The 19,018-nt window shown below is 47.0% G+C and overlaps 1 long non-coding RNA gene across 1 annotated transcript; it reads left to right on the top strand.

Moving 5' to 3' along the window:
- The first annotated feature begins 16,935 nt into the window (after positions 1-16,935).
- LOC118946459 lies at positions 16,936-17,929 on the top strand. The gene is made up of 3 exons (XR_005041292.1): positions 16,936-16,960; positions 17,342-17,444; positions 17,651-17,929. It is a non-coding gene; the product is annotated as an uncharacterized LOC118946459 (long non-coding RNA).
- The last annotated feature ends 1,089 nt before the right edge of the window (positions 17,930-19,018 follow it).

Genomic DNA, 19,018 nt, shown 5'->3' with positions numbered 1-19,018 from the left:
TCTCCATGGTTGGCCCTCTTACTATTCTCCATGGTTGGCCCTCTTACTATTCTCCATGGTTGGCCTTCTTGCCTATTCTCCATGGTTGGCCCTCTTGCCTATTCTCCATGGTTGGTCCTCTTACTCTTCTCCATGGTTGGTCCTCTTACTATTCTCCATGGTTGGCCCTCTTACTATTCTCCATGGTTGGCCCTCTTACTATTCTCCATGGTTGGCCCTCTGGCCTATTCTCCATGGTTGGCCCTCTGGCCTATTCTCCATGGTTGGCCCTCTGGCCTATTCTCCATGGTTGGCCCTCTTGCTATTCTTCATGGTTGGCCCTCTTGCTATTCTTCATGGTTGGCCCTCTGGCCTATTCTCCATGGTTGGCCCTCTTGCTATTCTCCATGGTTGGCCCTCTTACTATTCTCCATGGTTGGCCCTATTGCTATTCTCCATGGTTGGCCCTCTTACTATTCTCCATGGTTGGCCCTCTTACCTATTCTCCATGGTTGGCCCTCTTACTATTCTCCATGGTTGGCCCTCTTGCTATTCTTCATGGTTGGCCCTCTGGCCTATTCTCCATGGTTGGCCCTCTTGCTATTCTTCATGGTTGGCCCTCTGGCCTATTCTCCATGGTTGGCCCTCTTGCTATTCTCCATGGTTGGCCCTCTTACTATTCTCCATGGTTGGCCTTCTTGCCTATTCTCCATGGTTGGCCCTCTTACTATTCTCCATGGTTGGCCCTCTTGCCTATTCTCCATGGTTGGCCCTCTTACTATTCTCCATGGTTGGCCCTCTTACTATTCTCCATGGTTGGCCCTCTTACTATTCTCCATGGTTGGCCCTCTTACTATTCTCCATGGTTGGCCCTCTTACTATTCTCCATGGTTGGCCCTCTTACTATTCTCCATGGTTGGCCCTCTTACTATTCTCCATGGTTGGCCCTCTTACTATTCTCCATGGTTGGCCTTCTTGCCTATTCTCCATGGTTGGCCCTCTTACTATTCTCCATGGTTGGCCCTCTTACTATTCTCCATGGTTTGCCCTCTTACTATTCTCCATGGTTGGCCTTCTTGCCTATTCTCCATGGTTGGCCCTCTTACTATTCTCCATGGTTGGCCCTCTTACTATTCTCCATGGTTGGCCCTCTTACTATTCTCCATGGTTGGCCCACTTGCTATTCTCCATGGTTGGCCCTCTTACTATTCTCCATGGTTGGCCCTCTTACTATTCTCCATGGTTGGCTTTCTTGCCTATTCTCCATGGTTGGCCCTCTTGCCTATTCTCCATGGTTGGTCCTCTTACTATTCTCCATGGTTGGTCCTCTTACTATTCTCCATGGTTGGCCCTCTTACTATTCTCCATGGTTGGCCCTCTTACTATTCTCCATGGTTGGCCCTCTTACTATTCTCCATGGTTGGCCCTCTTACCTATTCTCCATGGTTGGCCCTCTTACTATTCTCCATGGTTGGCCCTCTTACTATTCTCCATGGTTGGCCCTCTTACCTATTCTCCATGGTTGGCCCTCTTACTATTCTCCATGGTTGGCCCTCTTACCTATTCTCCATGGTTGGCCCTCTTACTATTCTCCATGGTTGGCCCTCTTACTATTCTCCATGTTTGGCCCTCTTACTATTCTCCATGGTTGGCCCTCTTACTATTCTCCATGGTCGGTCCTCTTGCCTATTCTCCATGGTTGGCCCTCTTACTATTCTCCATGGTTGACCCTCTTACTATTCTCCATGGTCGGTCCTCTTGCCTATTCTCCATGGTTGGCCCTCTTACTATTCTCCATGGTTGGCCCTCTTACTATTCTCCATGGTTGGCCCTCTTGCTATTCTCCATGGTTGGCCCTCTTACTATTCTCCATGGTTGGCCCTCTTACTATTCTCCATGGTTGGCCCTCTTACTATTCTCCATGGTTGGCCCTCTTGCCTATTCTCCATGGTTGGCCCTCTTACTATTCTCCATGGTTGGCCCTCTTAATTTTCTCCATGGTTGGCCCTCTTACTATTCTCCATGGTTGGCCCTCTTACTATTCTCCATGGTTGGCCCTCTTACCTATTCTCCATGGTTGGCCCTCTTACTATTCTCCATGGTTGGCCCTCTTGCTATTCTCCATGGTTGGCCCTCTTACTATTCTCCATGGTTGGCCTTCTTGCCTATTCTCCATGGTTGGCCCTCTTACTATTCTCCATGGTTGGCCCTCTTACTATTCTCCATGGTTGGCCCTCTTACTATTCTCCATGGTTGGCCTTCTTGCCTATTCTCCATGGTTGGCCCTCTTACTATTCTCCATGGTTGACCCTCTTACTATTCTCCATGGTTGGCCCTCTTGCTATTCTCCATGGTTGGCCCTCTTACTATTCTCCATGGTTGGCCCTCTTACTATTCTCCATGGTTGGCCCTCTTGCTATTCTCCATGGTTGGCCCTCTTACTATTCTCCATGGTTGGCCCTCTTACTATTCTCCATGGTTGGCCCTCTTACTATTCTCCATGGTTGGCCCTCTTACTATTCTCCATGGTTGGCCCTCTTGCCTATTCTCCATGGTTGGCCCTCTTACTATTCTCCATGGTTGGCCCTCTTAATTTTCTCCATGGTTGGCCCTCTTACTATTCTCCATGGTTGGCCCTCTTACTATTCTCCATGGTTGGCCCTCTTACCTATTCTCCATGGTTGGCCCTCTTGCTATTCTCCATGGTTGGCCCTCTTACTATTCTCCATGGTTGGCCCTCTTACTATTCTCCATGGTTGACCCTCTTACTATTCTCCATGGTCGGTCCTCTTGCCTATTCTCCATGGTTGGCCCTCTTACTATTCTCCATGGTTGGCCCTCTTACTATTCTCCATGGTTGGCCCTCTTGCTATTCTCCATGGTTGGCCCTCTTACTATTCTCCATGGTTGGCCCTCTTACTATTCTCCATGGTTGGCCCTCTTACTATTCTCCATGGTTGGCCCTCTTGCCTATTCTCCATGGTTGGCCCTCTTACTATTCTCCATGGTTGGCCCTCTTAATTTTCTCCATGGTTGGCCCTCTTACTATTCTCCATGGTTGGCCCTCTTACTATTCTCCATGGTTGGCCCTCTTGCTATTCTCCATGGTTGGCCCTCTTACTATTCTCCATGGTTGGCCTTCTTGCCTATTCTCCATGGTTGGCCCTCTTACTATTCTCCATGGTTGGCCCTCTTACTATTCTCCATGGTTGGCCCTCTTACTATTCTCCATGGTTGGCCTTCTTGCCTATTCTCCATGGTTGGCCCTCTTACTATTCTCCATGGTTGACCCTCTTACTATTCTCCATGGTTGGCCCTCTTGCTATTCTCCATGGTTGGCCCTCTTACTATTCTCCATGGTTGGCCCTCTTACTATTCTCCATGGTTGGCCCTCTTGCTATTCTCCATGGTTGGCCCTCTTACTATTCTCCATGGTTGGCCCTCTTACTATTCTCCATGGTTGGCCCTCTTACTATTCTCCATGGTTGGCCCTCTTACTATTCTCCATGGTTGGCCCTCTTGCCTATTCTCCATGGTTGGCCCTCTTACTATTCTCCATGGTTGGCCCTCTTAATTTTCTCCATGGTTGGCCCTCTTACTATTCTCCATGGTTGGCCCTCTTACTATTCTCCATGGTTGGCCCTCTTACCTATTCTCCATGGTTGGCCCTCTTGCTATTCTCCATGGTTGGCCCTCTTACTATTCTCCATGGTTGGCCCTCTTACTATTCTCCATGGTTGGCCCTCTTACTATTCTCCATGGTTGGCCCTCTTGCCTATTCTCCATGGTTGGCCCTCTTACTATTCTCCATGGTTGGCCCTCTTAATTTTCTCCATGGTTGGCCCTCTTACTATTCTCCATGGTTGGCCCTCTTACTATTCTCCATGGTTGGCCCTCTTACCTATTCTCCATGGTTGGCCCTCTTACTATTCTCCATGGTTGGCCCTCTTGCTATTCTCCATGGTTGGCCCTCTTACTATTCTCCATGGTTGGCCTTCTTGCCTATTCTCCATGGTTGGCCCTCTTACTATTCTCCATGGTTGGCCCTCTTACTATTCTCCATGGTTGGCCCTCTTACTATTCTCCATGGTTGGCCCTCTTACTATTCTCCATGGTTGGCCTTCTTGCCTATTCTCCATGGTTGGCCCTCTTACTATTCTCCATGGTTGACCCTCTTACTATTCTCCATGGTTGGCCCTCTTACTATTCTCCATCGTTGGCCCTCTTGCTATTCTCCATGGTTGGCCCTCTTGCTATTCTCCATGGTTGGCCCTCTTACTATTCTCCATGGTTGGCCCTCTTACTATTCTCCATGGTTGGCCCTCTTGCTATTCTCCATGGTTGGCCCTCTTACTATTCTCCATGGTTGGCCCTCTTACTATTCTCCATGGTTGGCCCTCTTACTATTCTCCATGGTTGGCCCTCTTACTATTCTCCATGGTTGGCCCTCTTGCCTATTCTCCATGGTTGGCCCTCTTACTATTCTCCATGGTTGGCCCTCTTAATTTTCTCCATGGTTGGCCCTCTTACTATTCTCCATGGTTGGCCCTCTTACTATTCTCCATGGTTGGCCCTCTTACCTATTCTCCATGGTTGGCCCTCTTACTATTCTCCATGGTTGGCCCTCTTGCTATTCTCCATGATTGGCCCTCTTACTATTCTCCATGGTTGGCCTTCTTGCCTATTCTCCATGGTTGGCCCTCTTACTATTCTCCATGGTTGGCCCTCTTACTATTCTCCATGGTTGGCCCTCTTACTATTCTCCATGGTTGGCCCTCTTACTATTCTCCATGGTTGGCCTTCTTGCCTATTCTCCATGGTTGGCCCTCTTACTATTCTCCATGGTTGACCCTCTTACTATTCTCCATGGTTGGCCCTCTTGCTATTCTCCATGGTTGGCCCTCTTGCTATTCTCCATGGTTGGCCCTCTTACTATTCTCCATGGTTGGCCTTCTTACTATTCTCCATGGTTGGCCCTCTTACTATTCTCCATGGTTGGCCCTCTTACTATTCTCCATGGTTGGCCCTCTTACTATTCTCCATGGTTGGCCCTCTTACTATTCTCCATGGTTGGCCCTCTTACCTATTCTCCATGGTTGGCCCTCTTACTATTCTCCATGGTTGGCCCTCTTACTATTCTCCATGGTTGGCCCTCTTACTATTCTCCATGGTTGGCCCTCTTGCTATTCTCCATGGTTGGCCCTCTGGCCTATTCTCCATGGTTTGCCCTCTGGCCTATTCTCCATGGTTGGCCCTCTTGCTATTCTTCATGGTTGGCCCTCTGGCCTATTCTCCATGGTTGGCCCTCTTGCTATTCTCCATGGTTGGCCCTCTTACTATTCTCCATGGTTGGCCCTCTTGCTATTCTCCATGGTTGGCCCTCTTACTATTCTCCATGGTTGGCCCTCTTACTATTCTCCATGGTTGGCCCTCTTGCTATTCTCCATGGTTGGCCCTCTTACTATTCTCCATGGTTGGCCCTCTTACCTATTCTCCATGGTTGGCCCTCTTACTATTCTCCATGGTTGGCCCTCTTGCTATTCTTCATGGTTGGCCCTCTGGTCTATTCTCCATGGTTGACCCTCTTGCTATTCTTCATGGTTGGCCCTCTGGCCTATTCTCCATGGTTGGCCCTCTTGCTATTCTCCATGGTTGGCCCTCTTACTATTCTCCATGGTTGGCCTTCTTGCCTATTCTCCATGGTTGGCCCTCTTACTATTCTCCATGGTTGGCCCTCTTGCCTATTCTCCATGGTTGGCCCTCTTACTATTTTCCATGGTTGGCCCTCTTACTATTCTCCATGGTTGGCCCTCTTACTATTCTCCATGGTTGGCCCTCTTACCTATTCTCCATGGTTGGCCCTCTTACTATTCTCCATGGTTGGCCCTCTTACTATTCTCCATGGTTGGCCCTCTTACTATTCTCCATGGTTGGCCCTCTTACTATTCTCCATGGTTGGCCCTCTTACTATTCTCCATGGTTGGCCCTCTTACTATTCTCCATGGTTGTCCCTCTTACTATTCTCCATGGTTGGCCTTCTTGCCTATTCTCCATGGTTGGCCCTCTTACTATTCTCCATGGTTGGCCCTCTTACTATTCTCCATGGTTGGCCCTCTTACTATTCTCCATGGTTGGCCTTCTTGCCTATTCTCCATGGTTGGCCCTCTTAATATTCTCCATGGTTGGCCCTCTTACTATTCTCCATGGTTGGCCCTCTTACTATTCTCCATGGTTGGCCCTCTTGCTATTCTCCATGGTTGGCCCTCTTACTATTCTCCATGGTTGGCCCTCTTACTATTCTCCATGGTTGGCCTTCTTGCCTATTCTCCATGGTTGGCCCTCTTGCCTATTCTCCATGGTTGGTCCTCTTACTATTCTCCATGGTTGGTCCTCTTACTATTCTCCATGGTTGGCCCTCTTACTATTCTCCATGGTTGGCCCTCTTACTATTCTCCATGGTTGGCCCTCTGGCCTATTCTCCATGGTTGGCCCTCTTGCTATTCTCCATGGTTGGCCCTCTTACTATTCTCCATGGTTGGCCTTCTTGCCTATTCTCCATGGTTGGCCCTCTTACTATTCTCCATGGTTGGCCCTCTTACTATTCTCCATGGTTGGCCCTCTTACTATTCTCCATGGTTGGCCTTCTTGCCTATTCTCCATGGTTGGCCCTCTTACTATTCTCCATGGTTGACCCTCTTACTATTCTCCATGGTTGGCCCTCTTGCTATTCTCCATGGTTGGCCCTCTTACTATTCTCCATGGTTGGCCCTCTTACTATTCTCCATGGTTGGCCCTCTTGCTATTCTCCATGGTTGGCCCTCTTACTATTCTCCATGGTTGGCCCTCTTACTATTCTCCATGGTTGGCCCTCTTACTATTCTCCATGGTTGGCCCTCTTACTATTCTCCATGGTTGGCCCTCTTGCCTATTCTCCATGGTTGGCCCTCTTACTATTCTCCATGGTTGGCCCTCTTAATTTTCTCCATGGTTGGCCCTCTTACTATTCTCCATGGTTGGCCCTCTTACTATTCTCCATGGTTGGCCCTCTTACCTATTCTCCATGGTTGGCCCTCTTGCTATTCTCCATGGTTGGCCCTCTTACTATTCTCCATGGTTGGCCCTCTTACTATTCTCCATGGTTGGCCCTCTTACTATTCTCCATGGTTGGCCCTCTTGCCTATTCTCCATGGTTGGCCCTCTTACTATTCTCCATGGTTGGCCCTCTTAATTTTCTCCATGGTTGGCCCTCTTACTATTCTCCATGGTTGGCCCTCTTACTATTCTCCATGGTTGGCCCTCTTACCTATTCTCCATGGTTGGCCCTCTTACTATTCTCCATGGTTGGCCCTCTTGCTATTCTCCATGGTTGGCCCTCTTACTATTCTCCATGGTTGGCCTTCTTGCCTATTCTCCATGGTTGGCCCTCTTACTATTCTCCATGGTTGGCCCTCTTACTATTCTCCATGGTTGGCCCTCTTACTATTCTCCATGGTTGGCCCTCTTACTATTCTCCATGGTTGGCCTTCTTGCCTATTCTCCATGGTTGGCCCTCTTACTATTCTCCATGGTTGACCCTCTTACTATTCTCCATGGTTGGCCCTCTTACTATTCTCCATCGTTGGCCCTCTTGCTATTCTCCATGGTTGGCCCTCTTGCTATTCTCCATGGTTGGCCCTCTTACTATTCTCCATGGTTGGCCCTCTTACTATTCTCCATGGTTGGCCCTCTTGCTATTCTCCATGGTTGGCCCTCTTACTATTCTCCATGGTTGGCCCTCTTACTATTCTCCATGGTTGGCCCTCTTACTATTCTCCATGGTTGGCCCTCTTACTATTCTCCATGGTTGGCCCTCTTGCCTATTCTCCATGGTTGGCCCTCTTACTATTCTCCATGGTTGGCCCTCTTAATTTTCTCCATGGTTGGCCCTCTTACTATTCTCCATGGTTGGCCCTCTTACTATTCTCCATGGTTGGCCCTCTTACCTATTCTCCATGGTTGGCCCTCTTACTATTCTCCATGGTTGGCCCTCTTGCTATTCTCCATTATTGGCCCTCTTACTATTCTCCATGGTTGGCCTTCTTGCCTATTCTCCATGGTTGGCCCTCTTACTATTCTCCATGGTTGGCCCTCTTACTATTCTCCATGGTTGGCCCTCTTACTATTCTCCATGGTTGGCCCTCTTACTATTCTCCATGGTTGGCCTTCTTGCCTATTCTCCATGGTTGGCCCTCTTACTATTCTCCATGGTTGACCCTCTTACTATTCTCCATGGTTGGCCCTCTTGCTATTCTCCATGGTTGGCCCTCTTGCTATTCTCCATGGTTGGCCCTCTTACTATTCTCCATGGTTGGCCTTCTTACTATTCTCCATGGTTGGCCCTCTTACTATTCTCCATGGTTGGCCCTCTTACTATTCTCCATGGTTGGCCCTCTTACTATTCTCCATGGTTGGCCCTCTTACTATTCTCCATGGTTGGCCCTCTTACCTATTCTCCATGGTTGGCCCTCTTACTATTCTCCATGGTTGGCCCTCTTACTATTCTCCATGGTTGGCCCTCTTACTATTCTCCATGGTTGGCCCTCTTGCTATTCTCCATGGTTGGCCCTCTGGCCTATTCTCCATGGTTTGCCCTCTGGCCTATTCTCCATGGTTGGCCCTCTTGCTATTCTTCATGGTTGGCCCTCTGGCCTATTCTCCATGGTTGGCCCTCTTGCTATTCTCCATGGTTGGCCCTCTTACTATTCTCCATGGTTGGCCCTCTTGCTATTCTCCATGGTTGGCCCTCTTACTATTCTCCATGGTTGGCCCTCTTACTATTCTCCATGGTTGGCCCTCTTGCTATTCTCCATGGTTGGCCCTCTTACTATTCTCCATGGTTGGCCCTCTTACCTATTCTCCATGGTTGGCCCTCTTACTATTCTCCATGGTTGGCCCTCTTGCTATTCTTCATGGTTGGCCCTCTGGTCTATTCTCCATGGTTGACCCTCTTGCTATTCTTCATGGTTGGCCCTCTGGCCTATTCTCCATGGTTGGCCCTCTTGCTATTCTCCATGGTTAGCCCTCTTACTATTCTCCATGGTTGGCCTTCTTGCCTATTCTCCATGGTTGGCCCTCTTACTATTCTCCATGGTTGGCCCTCTTGCCTATTCTCCATGGTTGGCCCTCTTACTATTCTCCATGGTTGGCCCTCTTACTATTCTCCATGGTTGGCCCTCTTACTATTCTCCATGGTTGGCCCTCTTACCTATTCTCCATGGTTGGCCCTCTTACTATTCTCCATGGTTGGCCCTCTTACTATTCTCCATGGTTGGCCCTCTTACTATTCTCCATGGTTGGCCCTCTTACTATTCTCCATGGTTGGCCCTCTTACTATTCTCCATGGTTGGCCCTCTTACTATTCTCCATGGTTGTCCCTCTTACTATTCTCCATGGTTGGCCTTCTTGCCTATTCTCCATGGTTGGCCCTCTTACTATTCTCCATGGTTGGCCCTCTTACTATTCTCCATGGTTGGCCCTCTTACTATTCTCCATGGTTGGCCTTCTTGCCTATTCTCCATGGTTGGCCCTCTTAATATTCTCCATGGTTGGCCCTCTTACTATTCTCCATGGTTGGCCCTCTTACTATTCTCCATGGTTGGCCCTCTTGCTATTCTCCATGGTTGGCCCTCTTACTATTCTCCATGGTTGGCCCTCTTACTATTCTCCATGGTTGGCCTTCTTGCCTATTCTCCATGGTTGGCCCTCTTGCCTATTCTCCATGGTTGGTCCTCTTACTATTCTCCATGGTTGGTCCTCTTACTATTCTCCATGGTTGGCCCTCTTACTATTCTCCATGGTTGGCCCTCTTACTATTCTCCATGGTTGGCCCTCTGGCCTATTCTCCATGGTTGGCCCTCTGGCCTATTCTCCATGGTTGGCCCTCTGGCCTATTCTCCATGGTTGGCCCTCTTGCTATTCTTCATGGTTGGCCCTCTTGCTATTCTTCATGGTTGGCCCTCTGGCCTATTCTCCATGGTTGGCCCTCTTGCTATTCTCCATGGTTGGCCCTCTTACTATTCTCCATGGTTGGCCCTCTTGCTATTCTCCATGGTTGGCCCTCTTACTATTCTCCATGGTTGGCCCTCTTACCTATTCTCCATGGTTGGCCCTCTTACTATTCTCCATGGTTGGCCCTCTTGCTATTCTTCATGGTTGGCCCTCTGGCCTATTCTCCATGGTTGGCCCTCTTGCTATTCTTCATGGTTGGCCCTCTGGCCTATTCTCCATGGTTGGCCCTCTTGCTATTCTCCATGGTTGGCCCTCTTACTATTCTCCATGGTTGGCCTTCTTGCCTATTCTCCATGGTTGGCCCTCTTACTATTCTCCATGGTTGGCCCTCTTGCCTATTCTCCATGGTTGGCCCTCTTACTATTCTCCATGGTTGGCCCTCTTACTATTCTCCATGGTTGGCCTTCTTGCCTATTCTCCATGGTTGGCCCTCTTACTGTTCTCCATGGTTGGCCCTCTTACTATTCTCCATGGTTGGCCCTCTTACTATTCTCCATGGTTGGCCCTCTTACTATTCTCCATGGTTGGCCCTCTTACTATTCTCCATGGTTGGCCCTCTTACTATTCTCCATGGTTGGCCTTCTTGCCTATTCTCCATGGTTGGCCCTCTTACTATTCTCCATGGTTGGCCCTCTGACTATTCTCCATGGTTGGCCCTCTTACTATTCTCCATGGTTGGCCTTCTTGCCTATTCTCCATGGTTGGCCCTCTTACTATTCTCCATGGTTGGCCCTCTTACTATTCTCCATGGTTGGCCCTCTTACTATTCTCCATGGTTGGCCCACTTGCTATTCTCCATGGTTGGCCCTCTTACTATTCTCCATGGTTGGCCCTCTTACTATTCTCCATGGTTGGCCTTCTTGCCTATTCTCCATGGTTGGCCCTCTTGCCTATTCTCCATGGTTGGTCCTCTTACTATTCTCCATGGTTGGTCCTCTTACTATTCTCCATGGTTGGCCCTCTTACTATTCTCCATGGTTGGCCCTCTTACTATTCTCCATGGTTGGCCCTCTTACTATTCTCCATGGTTGGCCCTCTTACCTATTCTCCATGGTTGGCCCTCTTACTATTCTCCATGGTTGGCCCTCTTACTATTCTCCATGGTTGGCCCTCTTACCTATTCTCCATGGTTGGCCCTCTTACTATTCTCCATGGTTGGCCCTCTTACCTATTCTCCATGGTTGGCCCTCTTACTATTCTCCATGGTTGGCCCTCTTACTATTCTCCATGTTTGGCCCTCTTACTATTCTCCATGGTTGGCCCTCTTACTATTCTCCATGGTTGGCCTTCTTGCCTATTCTCCATGGTTGGCCCTCTTACTATTCTCCATGGTTGGCCCTCTTACTATTCTCCATGGTTGGTCCTCTGGCCTATTCTCCATAGTTGGCCCTCTTACTATTCTCCATGGTTGGCCCTCTTACTATTCTCCATGGTTGGCCCTCTTACTATTCTCCATGGTTGGTCCTCTGGCCTATTCTCCATAGTTGGCCCTCTTACTATTCTCCATGGTTGGCCCTCTTACTATTCTCCATGGTTGGTCCTCTGGCCTATTCTCCATGGTTGGCCCTCTTACCTATTCTCCATGGTTGGCCCTCTTACTATTCTCCATGGTTGGCCCTCTGGCCTATTCTCCATGGTTGGCCCTCTTACTATTCTCCGTGGTTGGTCCTCTGGCCTATTCTCCATGGTTGGCCCTCTTACCTATTCTCCATGGTTGGCCCTCTTACTATTCTCCATGGTTGGCCCTCTTACTATTCTCCATGGTTGGCCCACTTACTATTCTCCATAGTTGGCCCTCTTGCCTATTCTCCATGGTTGGCCCTCTTACTATTCTCCATAGTTGGCCCTCTTACTATTCTCCATAGTTGGCCCTCTTGCCTATTCTCCATGGTTGGCCCTCTTACTATTCTCCATAGTTGGCCCTCTTACTATTCTCCATGGTTGGCCCTCTTGCCTATTCTCCATGGTTGGCCCTCTGGCCTATTCTCCATGGTTGGCCTTCTTACTATTCTCCATGGTTGGCCCTCTTGCCTGTTCTTTGAAGGTGGAAGGAGCCAAAGTTACACACCTGAGCCTGCTTACTGCACAACACAGTCCAACATTGGATCATTCAGAGATCCTCACTGAACTTCTGGAGAGAGTTTGCTGCACTGAAAGTAAAGGGGCTGAATAATTTTGCACGCCCAATTTTTCAGTTTTTGATTTGTTAAAAAAGTTTGAAATATCCAATAAATGTCGTTCCACTTCATGATTGTGTCCCACTTGTTGTTGATTCTTCACAAAAAAATACAGTTTTATATCTTTATGTTTGAAGCCTGAAATGTGGCAAAAGGTCGCAAAGTTCAAGGGGGCCGAATACTTTCGCAAGGCACTGTATGTATCGTTTTTGTGTGCTCTAGGGCGACGTTGTCTAGATGGAATTTATATACGTTGTCCTGACAACTGGACCTTTTTTGGAACACCATTATTTTTGTCTTACTGAGATTGACTGTCAGGGCCCAGGTCTGTCAGGGCCCAGGTCTGTCAGGGCCCAGGTCTGACAGCATCTGTGCAGAAGATCTAAGTGCTGCTGTAGGCCCTCCTTGGTTGGGGACAGAAGCACCAGATCATCAGCAAACATGGGATATTTGACTTCAGATTCTAGTAGGGTGAGGCCGGGTGCTGCAGACTGTTCTAGTGCCCTCACCAATTCGTTGATTTATACTGTATGTTGAAAAAGGTGGTGCTTAAGCTGCATCCCAGTCTCACGTCGTATGTTTTTCCCCCAACACCACTTACCATTCATTTGTATAGCAGACCCTCGTGGCAAATTGAGTCAAAAGCTTTTTTGAAAATCAACAAAGAATGAGAAGACTGCCTTTGTTTTCCTCTGCTCTGTTTCTCCTCTCCCCTAATCCCTCTCTCTCCAGCTCTCTCTCTCCCCTGCTCACTCTCCTCTCCCCTAATCCTTCTCTTTCTCTCTCTCTCCCCCTCTCCCCTGTTCCCTCTCCCCCTCTCCCCTGTTCCCTCTCTCCCTCTCCCCCTCTCCCCTGTTCCCTCTCCCCCTCCCCCTCTCCCCTGTTCCCTCTCCCCCTCTCCCCTATTCCCTCTCCCCCTCTCCCTCTCCCCCTCTCCCCTGTTCCCTCTCCCCCTCTCCCCTGCTCCCTGTCTCAGGTGACATTATTGATTTCTATTTTTTTACCATTTTGTTTTTATGTCAGACTCTGTGAGTGAGACTGATTAAGTTTGTTATATCTCTCCAGGTGATGTGATTTTAATGTTTTTAGCCTCAATGATTGTTTATTGCTGTCTGTTTAAATCTGGGGATAATTCATTTTGGACCATGGATATGTACAGTATGTTCCTCTCCTTGGGGAGTGTGTAGTTTTATTTGTGTCTGTCTGTCAAGCTTCGAATTAAAGATCTCCTATGATGAAAGAGGGATGAGGGACGAGAAGAAAAGCTTGTTAATTTTTTCGCTGGAGAATCTTTAATTTGATGTATTAAGGAATTAGAATAATGCCTGAAGCTACTTTTGTATCTTAGTATGTTTTCTGATGAATTAAACAATCGAATTGATTAAACAATCAAAGCTTGCATACATTTTATAATTGTAAATAGCTTTCTTGAACAAGCTTTTAATTTATTTAAGTTTAATCTGAGGAGTCAGCATCATCGGATGTGAACCCAACAGAGCGACGTTAGCCAAACTGATTAGTAAACTCCCCAGGGGATAGCTTGTTCTGATGGGGACACCTGCTGGCTATGTGTTCCTATCTCTCTCTCTCTCTCTTACAGTGCACGCTGGGAATGTTTTCTAGTTGAGAGGATGGCTCTGTCCTTACTGATTTTCTTGATTCTTTCCTTGGTCTTTTCTATCAATTTTATTTTCCATTGTGGAGGTTTATCAGTACCCACTGTTTTTTTTCAAAGTTAGGAAGGAATACAGAGTTTTAGTTTCCTGGGGTCTTGAACAGTGTGTTGTGGGTGATGGCTTCACAGCCTAGCGTGTAGGAGACACACTATGTCGTTTTGGATTGGATTCAGGTGTGTTCCTGAGATTGGAGTTAAGGTGGAGGAAGTTCTGATCGCGGTCGGCGAACAGGTAGGAGCTGAATTTACACATTCCGCATCCAGAATGAACAAAGCTGTGTTTCTGTTCAACAAAAGTGTACACTTGGTTGGGTAGGCTGATCACTGGTGTAGTATCTGTAAGGGAAGTGTTGGTGCTGATTTCTCCTCCTTCGACTCCTTCGACTAGGGTGGTAGTTACGAATACGCCTCCGTTTATTACAGATGATCACATCAGAAAAAGAGCTGAGTCGTTTTGGTAAGTTTGCTAGCGGTTTTCGTGTACTGTCGGCAGGTTTTCAGGCAGATGCCGTTAAGCACGTTTTTTCGTTCCGGAGGCAAGTATTTATGTTTCTGAATACAATGAGCAACAGTTAAATGTGAATTTTAGAGTGAGGCACGGGGAAGGGCTCTACGCAGGGTTTACCAGCACAAATAGTTTGTGTTTTTTTGATTGTGGGGATTTGTGGCATAAGAGTTTTGCTTTCCCACATAAAGGTCCTAAACAAGGTGAGGGCACAAGCGCCAGTGGGGGAAACCGAGGTCAACGTGCAGGGGGCAATGAGACGCAGACAGCGTTTTTTTGTTACGTTACAGCCTTATTCTAAACTGTATAAAATAATGTTTTCCTCATCAATCTACACTCAATCTAAAAATGGACAAAAATAACTACCTTATTCAGACCAAATGTAGAAAAAAAATCTAAAACAGAAATACATTATTTACATAAGTATTCAGATCCATTGGTATGAGACTCAAAATTGAGCCCAAGTGCATCCTGTTTCCATTGATCATCCTTGAGATGTTTCTACAACTTGATTGGAGTCCACCTGTGATAAATTCAATTGATTGGACATGATTTGGAAATGCACTCACCTGTCTATATAAGGTCCATGTGCATGTCAGAGCAAAAACCAAGCCTTGAGGTCGAAGGAATTGTCAGATACAGGATTGTGTCGAGGTACAGATTTAGGGATGGGTACCAAAACATTTCTGCAGCATTGAAGTTCTCCAAGAACACAGTGGCCTCCATCATTCCTAAATGGAGAAAGTTTGGAAACACCAAGACTCTTCCTAGAGCTGGCCGCCCGTCCACACTGAGCAATCTGGGGAGAAGGGCCTTGGTCAGGGAGGTGACCAAGAACCAGATTATTACTCAGACAGAGTTCCAGAGTTCCTCTGTGGAGATGGGAGAACCTTCCAGAAGGACAACCATCTCTGCAGCACTCCACCAATCAGGTCTTTATGGTAGAGTGGCCAGACGGAAGCCACTCCCTAGTAAAAGGCCCATGACAGTCCACTTGCAGTTTGCCAAAAAACGAAAGGACTGTCAGACCATAGGAAACAAGATCTCAGACCACGAGAAACAAAGATCTCAGACCATGAGAAACACGATCTCAGACCATGAGAAACAAAGATCTTATACCATGAGAAACAAGATCTCAGACCATGAGAAACAAGATCTCAGACCATGAGAAACAAAGATTATCTTTGGCCTGAATGCCAGTGTCACGTCTGGAGGAAGGCACCCCTTATCACCTGTCCAATACCATTGGAAGCATGGTGGTGGTAGTGCCATACTGTTGGGATTGTTTTTCAGCAACAAGGACTGGGAGACTAGTCAGGATCGAGAGAAAGATGAACGGAGCAAAGTACAGAGATGTCCTTGATGAAAACCTTCTCCAGAGCGCTCAGACTGGTGTGGAGGTTCACCTTCCAACAGGACAACGACCCTAAGCACAATGAGCTTGAGTGGCCCAGCCAGAGCCCGGATTTGAACCCGATCGAACATCTCTGGAGAGACCTGACAGTATTTGTGCAGCGATGCTCCCCGTCCAACCTGACAGAGCTTGAGAAGATCTGCAGAGAACCCAATAAACTTCCCAAATACAGGTGTGCCAAGCTTGTAGCGTCATACCCAAGAAGACTCAAGGCTGTAATCGCTTCCAAAAGGTGCATCAACAAAGTACTGAGTAAAGGGTCTGAATACTTATGTAAATGTGATATTTCAGTTCATAATTTATTTTATTTTTTTTGCAAAAAGTCTAATCCTTTTTTGCTTTGTCATTATTGGGTATTGTGTGTAGATTGATGAGGTAAATTATTATTTTTTTTGTTAAAATCCATTTTAGAATAAGGCTGTAACATAACAACATTTGGAAAAAGTCAAAAGGTCTGAATACTTTCTGAATGCACAAGGAGACACACTCGCTCTCTCTCTCTCTCTATATATATACTCTCTCACTATATATATATATATATATATATATATATATATATATATATATATATTCTCTCCCTCTCTCTCTCTATATATATATATATATACACTCTATATTTAGAGAGAGGTTAGAGTGCATTAAAACTAAACATGTAAAACCCCAACACAATAAAACAGTTACAGTTAAACTTTCAATGTGCAACACCCTTGCCCCATTGGTTGGTTGGCACATATTTGGCTCCACCCACATCTTGTCGACTCTCATCCAATTGGTGGGATGAACAAATGGGCGTGTTCTTTTTCTCTGTGGTGGTCACTATTGCTATTCGCTCCAGTCAGTCAGCCCACAGATCAACACCACCATCATCATCATTTATTTCAAATGAAAACAGTAGAGATATTGATTTCAGCTCAGTGTATAATATTGTACAATGGTACTGCATCAAAAGACAAGTGTATAAAAACAACTCAATTAAAACAGCAATACAATGAGTCAAGGAAAGAAATAGTTTCTGTAGAAGCCTGTCCGTTGAGGAACCGTGCTGTTCGTCTGTATGTGAGAAGTGAGAGAGAAAGGAAAATGGAAAGAGGAGGTTGCTAGGTGTTTGGCTAAGGGTGATGCCAGGTGTTTGGTGTTTGGGTAAGGGTGATGCTATGTGTTTGGTTAAGGGTGTTGCTATGTGTTTGGGTAAGAGTGTTGCTAGGTGTTTGGGTAAGAGTGTTGCTAGGTGTTTGGCTAAGGGTGATGCTAGGTGTTTGGTTAAGGGTGATGCTAGGTGTTTGGGTAAGGGTGATGCTATGTGTTTGGTGTTTGGTTAAGGGTGATGCTATGTGTTTGGTGTTTGGTTAAGGGTGATGCTAGGTGTTTGGTTAAGGGTGATGCCAGGTGTTTGGGTAAGGGTGTTGCTAGGTGTTTGGTTAAGGGTGATGCTATGTGTTTGGTGTTTGGTTAAGGGTGATGCTATGTGTTTGGTGTTTGGTTAAGGGTGATGCTAGGTGTTTGGTTAAGGGTGTTGCTAGGTGTTTGGGTAAGAGTGTTGCTAGGTGTTTGGGTAAGAGTGTTGCTAGGTGTTTGGCTAAGGGTGATGCCAGGTGTTTGGTTAAGGGTGTTGCTATGTGTTTGGGTAAGGGTGTTGCTAGGTGTTTGGTTAAGGGTGTTGCTAGGTGTTTGGTGTTTGGTTAAGGGTGTTGCTAGGTGTTTGGTTAAGGGTGTTGCTACGTGTTTGGTTAAGGGTGTTGCTAGGTGTTTGGTTAAGGGTGTTGCTAGCTGTTTGGTGTTTGGGTAAGGGTGTTGCTAGGTGTTTGGTGTTTGGTTAAGGGTGTTGCTAGGTGTTTGGTTAAGGGTGTTGCTAGGTGTTTGGGTAAGGGTGTTGCTAGGTGTTTGGTTAAGGGTGTTGCTAGGTGTTTGGTTAAGGGTGTTGCTAGGTGTTTGGTGTTTGGGTAAGGGTGTTGCTAGGTGTTTGGTTAAGGGTGTTGCTAGGTGTTTGGTTAAGGGTGTTGCTAGGTGTTTGGGTAAGGGTGTTGCTAGGTGTTTGGGTAAGGGTGTTGCTAGGTGTTTGGGTAAGGGTGTTGCTAGGTGTTTGGGTAAGGGTGTTGCTAGGTGTTTGGGTAAGGGTGTTGCTAGGTGTTTGGTTAAGGGCACTACATTGTCCATGGAAGAGGTCTGTTGGTCTTCAACAAGAGCCCTCAGTCTGGATCCATTCTGTCCATCCATCTGTTTGTTCATCAACTACTGGAGGAGAGACCGGATGGAAAATCAGAAACACTTACTTCTCTTCTAAAAAAGATGTCCTCTCATTTTTCGTTCAAATCTGTTGCTCATCTACAGTAGCAGCAATTAGAGGATCTTCTAGAAAGACAGATTTATTTTGACTTCACTTTACAAACTCACCCTTGAATACAGAATAGTGTTACACCCCCCCTCCCCCCTCCCCTCACCACAGCTATAATCGAGGTAACAAACACGTGATAATAATGACAGTGATCGTAATATTCCATAGTAATGCTGTAGCAATAATAATAATAATAATAATAGTCATTGTAATAACAAGATTAAAGAGAGTAAATGAAGAGATATTTACATGTAGTAAGTGTGGTTGTGGTAAGCAGGGTATTGCTCAGTAATCTCTGAACCATAGCTTGAAGGTTCTGAGGGAGTTTGTAATTGAGCCTGCTAGAGGTCGACGTCACAGTGTGGTTCCACACACACACACACACACACACGTGCACGCACGCACACACACACGCACACACACACACGCAGCTACTAGGACACAATAACCTCCTCCCATTGGCTGCTGTGCCATTTGTCTGTTTGTGATTGTAGGGTTTGTACCTGTACTCTTGAGATCAGGTGATCAGGTAGACCCGGGTAGAGGGTTCAGCTCAACAGGTAGGAACAGAACAGTTAGGTCACCTCCCTTCTTATTGTGGAGAGTTGGTAGAAGTTGGGTGAAACTCCTGGTTGAAAACGTTCTTGTTTTAGATTCCAGGGTGACTCCATCGTCGAATTTCCAGTTAACCCCTGAAGACATGTGACCAGGGTCAGGGTTCAAGATACTGCTAGAAATTGAGGTATTTGTAGTTTGATCGTCCGCCTGAAAGATGTTTGCACATTTGTAGGTGGGGGGGGGGCGTGTCCAGAGGGGGGTGTCCTGGTGCTGTGTCCAGAGATGGCTATTGACCAAGTGTGAACCTGGAGGTAAGACCAGTCTCAGTCTG

This window comes from Oncorhynchus mykiss, chromosome 32 (assembly GCF_013265735.2).
Source record: "Oncorhynchus mykiss isolate Arlee chromosome 32, USDA_OmykA_1.1, whole genome shotgun sequence".
Classification (NCBI taxonomy): Eukaryota; Metazoa; Chordata; class Actinopteri; order Salmoniformes; family Salmonidae; genus Oncorhynchus; species Oncorhynchus mykiss.
Note: the sequence above shows the minus strand (reverse complement) of the source record. Positions and strands in the feature narration are given on the sequence as shown.